Here is an 8,561-nt window from a genome sequence, read left to right as displayed (position 1 = left end):
CTAATCTAACCCTCTGCAATGTAGGAATATTTTGTCCAACACAGGGCTCAAACCCATGGTCCTGAGATCAGGAGTCTCAGGTTCTACCAATAAGATGATATTTTAGAAAAAGAACAGAGTTATTCAGAATTCAAAAATTCAGGTAATAATATGGATGAGAATTCCAGAAGCACCCCTAAGCCAAGGTTAAATCAACTTCATCCCTTGCTAGCTTTTTCTAACCCCCACACCCAGTGCAATCTTCCTGACCATCTTAGACTGCAAACTATTTGGGGTAGATATCTGTATTATAGTGGTTTCATTTACAGAATTCTATAGTGCCATGTATATTTATAAATAATAAAAACATAAAAATAACTGAGATGGTGCATGGTTTTCATTGAGTGGTGCTTTCAGAACACACACACACACAAATTCTGAGGTGATGTGTAGTCCCTTGAGTTATCTCTCCTCAGAACATTTGAATCAGCCGTGAAGTAGTCTAGTATTGGTGCTCAAAAAACAGAGGGGTTTATGAAACAACACCTCCCTTAGAAATGTATATAATTTGGCCACAAGCCCTAAAAGCAATTTTAATAAATGGAACTTCACAAAGAAGCAATTTATTTCTTTGAGCCTGGACAGCTTTCAAAGCATCTCTGAAAATGAAATTCTGAAGCTTGCGTATGCATTCTAAGCAAGGAATTTTATTTTTCAGAGAGATGGGGGGGGGGGGGAGAAACCCTGATTTGCATTTGGCTTGCAAACATCTACAAGATGTACAGTTACTCTGGCGGAAGGGGGGGGGGGAGTCAGCCATTTCCCCAGTATGTAAAATGCTTGAAGCAAATATCCATTTTTAACTTTCTTTATCTGTATATAACAGTTACATGTAATCATTAGGGATGGATGGAGCAGAATGCACTGGTTTCCTGTCAGTTTCACCTTCCCTCAGTCACAAGGACCCTTCTATTCTGGGGGTTTTTTTGCAATTAAAAACGCACAAAAATGTGCATTTATGCACAACCTTTCTCTAAAACAACAGGCTGTATGCTTTTCGAGGCATTTCCCCTAAAATATGCTTTTCGTATGAATATTTTCAATAAAATATTCAAGTCTGTGTGCATTTTTAAAACTGAAAACACATTGCAAAATTCTGAGAAGCACATAATCTGCTTGTCAGTTATTAATTTCATGGTTGCCGTATCAGCCATCAAATGCTTGGGTAAACAGGAATGCATATATATTACTCCTGGAAGTCTATAATGGAAGAAACAGACACACCTCACCTGGGATGGCGTTCCACAAATAAACAACCACCTCTATAAAAGCAGTTACTGTGGGTCAGTGCAAACTTCTTAAAATCAAGGGGTGTACAGATCAGCAAGTAGGATCATCTTTAAGGATGGTCCTGATTGCGGGCAGGTCCCCAGGCTGGTTCCCCCTCCCCTGGCGTGGGCGGAGTAATGCCATCATGCCAAGGTGGCACCGCCATCACCCTGGCTTCTTGGGCAATCGCTTTTATGTGGGGTGATCATGTTGTTGTTGTTTAGTCGTTTAGTTGTGTCCGACTCTTCGTGACCCTATGGACCAGAGCACGCCAGGCACTTCTGTCTTCCACTGCCTCCCGCAGTTTGGTCAAACTCATGTTGGTAGCTTCGATAACACTGTCCAACCATCTCGTCTTCTGCCTCCCCCTTCTCCTTGTGCCCTCCATCTTTCCCAACATCAGGGTCTTTTCCAGGGAGTCTTCTCTTCTCATGAGGTGGCCAAAGTATTGGAGTCTCAGCTTCAGGATCTGTCTTTCGGGGGGGCACTCAGGGCTGATTTCCTTAAGAATGGATAGGTTTGTTCTTCTTGCAGTCCATGGGACTCTCAAGAGTCTCCTCAAGCACCATAATTCAAAAGCATCAATTCTTTGGCGATCAGCCTTCTTTATGGTCCAACTCTCACTTCCATACATCACTACTGGGAAAATGATATCCATATCTGGGAAATTGTTTGCCTAAACAAGTGTTTTTAGGAGGTACTAAAGAGAGTAAACTGCGGGAAACTGCAGGAGGCAGCGGAAGACAGGAGTGCCTGGCATGCTCTGGTCCATGGGGTCATGAAGAGTCGGACACGACTAAACGACTAAACAACAACAAAGAGAGTACAATCAAGGCGCCTGCCCGATGTCAATAGGGAGGGACTTCCAAAGATTAAGTGCTGTTACACTTAAAGATTGATTTCTTACAAATGCAGAACAGTTATTATGTGATACCTGTAAGTGCCAGTTCTGCAGATCAAAGTAGTCAAGTGGACATATAAGGGGTAAGGCGATCTTGCAGATAAACTAGTCCCAAGCTGTTAAGGGCTTTATATACTAATAGTAATAGTTATGTGGGTGGTGCTGTGGTCTAAACCACTGAGCCTCTTGGCCTTGCCGATCGGAAGGTTGGCAGTTTGAATCCCCATGACGGGGTGAGCTCCCGTTGCTCGGTCCCAGCTCCTGCCAACCTAGCAGTTCAAAAGCACGCTGGTGCAAGTAGATAAATAGGCACCACTGTGGTGGGGAAGATAAATGGTGTTTCTGTGTGCTCTGGTTTTCGTCACGGTGTACCATTGCGCCAGAAGCATTTCAGTCATGCTGGCCACATGACCCGGAAAGCTGTCTGCGGACAAACACCGGCTCCCTCGGCCTGAAAGCGAGATGAGCGCCACAACCCCATAGTCATCTTTGTCTGGACTTAACCATCCAGGGGTCCTCTACGTTTTTTTACCATACTAATAGTAGCACTTGAATTTATTTTGATAGCAAATCAGCAAACAGGTCTCTGAGCACAGGTGTCATATGCTGACATGGCCTCACTCTGGTCAGCAATCATGCTGCTCCATTCTGCACTAACTGCAGCTTCTGGCTCAAATGCAAGGAAAGCCCCACACCTTACACATTAATTCTATATGTGGCAAACGATCCACCTGTCCCTATTTACTAAGGGCAGCCCCTGGTTTCTGTCTCTTTGGGGGATGCTTTTTAAAAGCAATTGCTAATGTCAACACATTTGCATCTGTCCCAAAACTTACTTTCGAGACAGTAAATGTAAACAAATTGATTAATTCACATTTAATTAACAATGACTAGATGTGCCTGAGTTGCAATTATGCTATAATTACTTGTAGATATGTTTTAAGATGAAACATTTTGATTAAATGTTCTTGACTTTTTAAAATGTTATATTCAGTTTACCTAATACACCTCCTTCTGATGCTTACATGCTGCTGCAGTGTGATTTAATGTAGCATACAGCTTGGAAAAGATGTGGCATCACACATATTGGGTCAGGCTTTCAGAGTGAGGATGAGGGTACTTTAAACCTCCCAATCTGTGAATTAATGGAGGGTATGAGATTGGGACAAACAAAACAATTATCTCTCCTGCTTTCACAAGAGGAGTCCAACATCATCTGACTGAGAAATAGGGTGGTGCCCTTGTCTTTGTTCCCAAAAGTGGCAATACCCATGGGAAAGGTCTATTTGGTGTCCCCTATGTGGGGCTACCCATCCAAACCACCATCTGCAAGAGGTCCAGGAGATACCTTCTACCACCCAGACATGACTGTCAAGGTCAGGAACTTGTGGTAGCTATCAGAGTCTTGGTGGGAAAGGACCTCCACACCCATTTCAGGGTTAGACGCTACAGCTCCTAGTGTGGTTCTCACTGTTTCCTGGAGGAAAACTCATGTGGGATGGACAAGCTGGATTCTAAAGACTCTCCCTTGGGGGTCTCTCTGTTGTCTCTTCTGTTGTCTCTTCTGCCTGACCTGGAGTCCATGATGTGTCCATGAACAGATACCAAAAGGCTCAGGACCCCTCATCTGTTGCAGTTCCTGGAAAAGCATTAATGTGAGGAGCAGAAACTAGATGTTAAAAGAGTATTCATTCTTTCTCCTGGGTGACCTGCAGTTGCTGTTCTACTAGATCAGAACCCGTTAGTTTAGCTACCCAGTCATTGCGCTCATCTGACAAAGGCGATAAGAAGACAGGAGGCGGCTAGGTGGAAACGAAACAGTCTTACCTTGCACTGATAGTCCTGCTCTCTTGCCAAGGAGACAGGGTTCAAGGCAATCAGATCAGCCTCCACCAGATAGACCTCTCCTACCGAGGGATGCAGGTGGCGCTGTGGGTTAAACCACAGAGCCTAGGACTTGCCGATCAGAAGGTTGGCGGTTCGAATCCCTGCGGCGGGGTGAGCTTCCGTTGCTCGGTCCCTGCTCCTGCCAACGTAGCAGTTTGAAATCATGTCAAAGTGCAAGTAGATAAATTGGTACCGCTCTGGCAGGAAGGTAAACGGCGTTTCCGTGCGCTGCTCTGGTTTGCCAGAAGCGGCTTAGTCATGCTGGTCACATGACCCGGAAGCTGTACGCTGGCTCCCTCGGCCAATAAAGCGAGATGAGCGCCGCAACCCCAGAGTCGGTCACGACTGAACCTAATGGTCAGGGGTCCGTTTACCTTTACCTTACCACTACTTCTTATAAGGCAGAAATGGGGAAAATTTGGCCCTCCAGATGTTGCTCAGTGACAGCCCCATCACCCCATACCATTCACCATGCTTGCCAGGGCTGGTGGGAACTGTAGTTCAGCAACATCTGGAGGGCAACAGCTTCTCCACACCTGTGATAAGGCCTTCAAGGCAGGGGATGGGGCAGAGTAGGTGAGGAAACTCAGTCTTTTGAGGATGCTCCCATGTGTTAGTTTTAAGAAACTGTGGGGTTCTTTGTTGCATTCCCAACCACAGACTCACACAACTCTTCTGGAACTCACCGACAAAGCAAAATATCTTCACTTTTGCTATCCAGTGAATGATTTCATGCTTCTGTGTTGCAAATTGAGTGCAACACAGTCTCCTATTAAAATATAATAGGTGCACAATTATTAAAATTAATGATGTTATCAGTGTCCTTGCAAATGTTCTCATTACTTTAAATAAGGAAAGGTGGAGGGGGGTGGATATGCCTGCACATCTGCTCAACACATTTTTCAGTGCTCCATTTTCTTTGCTAGCAGCTGGCATACCTAGACTAATTCACCCAAGGAACAAGATTACTTTGAATTTAAAGTAACCCTTTCGAGCAACCACCTCTCCCTAGGGTATTGCCAACCAAGTGGCTTTGTCCTTGAGTTGTAAGGGCTGAGATGATGATGATGATTTTCATTATTATTTTCAGTTAACACATCCACAGAAGCAAAAGGAGATATATTTATGTTTAAATGTGTTCTTGGCAGAGGTTTCTTCCAGTCATAACAAAAAATAAGACGTAAGAGTCAATGCATTTTCCAAGCAGTCTGGCATACTTATTGACAGACAAGCTATCTATTGCAATGAAGGCAGCTAATTGAAACTACAGTAGTCTGGGAATTCAGATTAAAAGAGAAAAGGAAGCGGAAATTGCTGCAGTTTGCATGTTTGTTTGTGGTGAGGAACGGAAACCAAGTTAAGCGAATATGATCGGTTACTATTCACATCACTGTGGTTGTTTTTGCAGCCTGCAAATGATCCATAATTAATGATGGGTTGTTTGTTTGTTTTTACTTTTCCTGTTTTGACCTTTACGTGAAAATGAATGTAAGGTACGTAAGTTACATTAAATAGGCGACAGTGATCTGAGTATTTGAGGAAAACAGATGCAGCTGATTGGGAGCAGCAGCAATTGTGATGCATACAGGTCAGAATGCAAAGTACCATCTTCTTACACCCCTAACTGCAGTCACAGTATAATCATGGCTTTCTAGTCACATTGCTTCAATTATTAAATCTGGAGAGCATCATTGCATCATAGTATGACTCTCAAATTGCAACCTGTATGAGTGAAAGATGAGATAGTCATGGCTGCTCCTGCCCATTCTTCCATAGTTCTTCCATCTGATCCCTTACTCCATCTGCAGAAACAAGCTTGGGGGTGACACAATTCCATAGCCTCCAACATTTCTCTGATGAAAATAGGGATGTTCTAAGGAAAAGCGAGACATTCCAGGATCAAATTTTGGACTCACAGCTGTCCATAGAGGTGCAGGTCAATTCTGTGTCCAGGGCAGCTGTCTACCAGCTCCATCTGGTACACCTGCTGAGACCCTACCTGCCCGCAGAATGTCTCACCAGAGTGGTGCATGCTCTAGTTATCTCCTGCATGGACTACTGCAATGTGCTCTACATGGGGCTATCTTTGAAGGTGACCCAGAAACTACAACTAATCCAGAATGCAGCAGCTAGACTGGTAACAGGGAGTGGCCTCTGAGACCATATAACACTGGTCCTGAAAGACCTACATTGGCTCCCAGTACGTTTCAGAGCACAATTCAAAGTGTTGGTGTTGACCTTAAAAGTCCTAAATGGTCTCGGCCCAGTATACCTGAAGGAATGTCTCCACCCCCATCATTCAGCCTGGACACTGAGGTCCAGCTCTGAGGGCCTTCTGGTGGTTCCCTCACTGCAAGAAGCGAAGTTACAGGGAACCAGGCAGAGGGTCTTCTCGGTGGTGGTGCCCACCCTGTGGAATGCCTTCCCATCAGATGTCAAAAAAATAAACAACTATCTTAAACAACTATCTGGCTTTCAGAAGACATCTGAAGGCAGCCCTGTTTAGGGAAGTTTTTAATGTTTGATGTTTTATTGTGTTTTTAATATTCTGTTGGTAGCTGCCCAGAGTGGCTGGGGAAACCCAGCCAGATGGGTGGGGTATAACTAACTAACTAACTAACTAACTAACTAACTAACTATTATTCAGAAACCGGGACGGCTTCTGTAAATCTGGGGCTGTCCCTGGAAAATAGGAACATTCAGAGGGTCTGTAGTTGTACACACAGGGGCTTCCTCAGAATCTTCAACCTCAAATTGTCAGGAAAGTCTTTCTGAGTACCACTATCAGTATGAAGCCCTTTTGCTGAAGATGTACATGTGAATGTCAGGAGGCACATGTAGCCTTTGAGGTGGGCCTGGTCAACACTGCTCCACTCCTTGCTTCTTTGGGGTTCATCAAAGGATCAAAGAATGTCCAAAGATGTCTTCTGTCTTGGCCTAAGATCTGCAAAAGGTGGGAAGGGAAAGTGAGATTCATGGAGCCCCACTTAGAAATGGAAGCACAAGCACAGCAGGAACAAAACAGGCAAACCTCTGAGAAAGAGCTTTTGCTTTGCGGGCAGATGTTCCCTGGTTCAAGCCCCAGCACTGCTATATAGGGCTGGAAGGAGATGCCCTCTCTGAAACCCTGGGATATTGCTGACACTCATAAGGTAAAAGGTAAAGGACCCCTGGATGGTTACATCCAGTCAAAGGCGACTGGGGTTGCAGCGCTCATCTCACTTTCAGGCTGAGGGAGCTGGCATTTATTCACAGACAGCTTTCCGGGTCTTGTGGCCAGCATGACTAAACCGCTCCTGGCACAATGGGAAACCGTGACGGAAACCAGAGTGCATGGAAACACCGTTTACCTTCCTGCCACAGACGTTTTGATCTACTTACACTGGCGTGCTTCCGAACTGCTAGGTTGGCAGGAGTTGGGACAGAGCAATGGGAGCTCACTCTGTTGTGGGGATTCAAACTGCTGACCTTCCGATCAGCAAGCCCAAGAGGCTCAGTGGTGTAGACCACAGCGTGTCCCTCATAGTAGACAAAGTGATCAAAATTAATCAATAGTTTGTCTTTGTTTAAGGCAGCTCTCTATCTTTCTGAGTTCCTGGTGTATGCACATTTTGATAACATTGCTGTGAAATCACTCTGTTCACAACAATGAAGAAATAACTTGGTTTCTGCGTGCACAATTAGTAGTGGGGAAAACATTAATTTCCCCCACTTCTAAAAGCACAAAGTACCTGGGGGCGGGGCGGGGGTGAGAATACAATTAGTGTTACTTTACAACCAGTATAATTGAAAATAGAGGGATTATTTTAATATCCTTAACAGGGCACCTCAAATCATTCAGCTGCATACAGCACAGACATGTACGAATCCTCCGAACCTTTAGCCACCACAGCAGTTCAGGTTGCTAAGCAACAACAAAGTACTTACTTCTCACAAATCAGCAAAATACAAGCAGTGAAAATCAGGAAAATGAAAACAGACACAATCTGACGTCACCCTTTTAAATAAATCAACATGTTTGCCTTATATATTCATGTGAAAACATGCCGGCAAATTGTGCCACCTGTAACTCCAAAACACATACACACAGAGAGAGTTTTCAAATTGTATTTAATATAGTGTTGAAGCATTTCCTGTTAAACCAATATGGTTAAGTTCACCTGATGAGCCCCACCAGTGGCAGCCCCATGCAAGGACTTCTGTTTGTGCAACAGGGTTTTCCGTCCTCCTCCACACTTCCCAAAATTGGCTCGGGGTGTGTGTGTCAGGACAACCCCTGGAACTGTGCACAAGGAGAGGAAAGGGAACATCATTCTGTCTGGCAAGCTGAAATTCCTGCACAGATGGAATGCTCACAGCAGCGTAACGTTGGATTCCACCCAAAATAGAGTAGAATATATTTCTTGATATGCAACATTTCAGGTAAAATATACCATGAAAGAAACTGCATTACTTCTGTTCTTTG

The sequence above is a fragment of the Podarcis pityusensis genome, assembly GCF_964106645.2.
Source record: "Podarcis pityusensis genome assembly, chromosome: 7".
NCBI classification, from domain to species: domain Eukaryota; kingdom Metazoa; phylum Chordata; class Lepidosauria; order Squamata; family Lacertidae; genus Podarcis; species Podarcis pityusensis.
Note: the sequence above shows the minus strand (reverse complement) of the source record.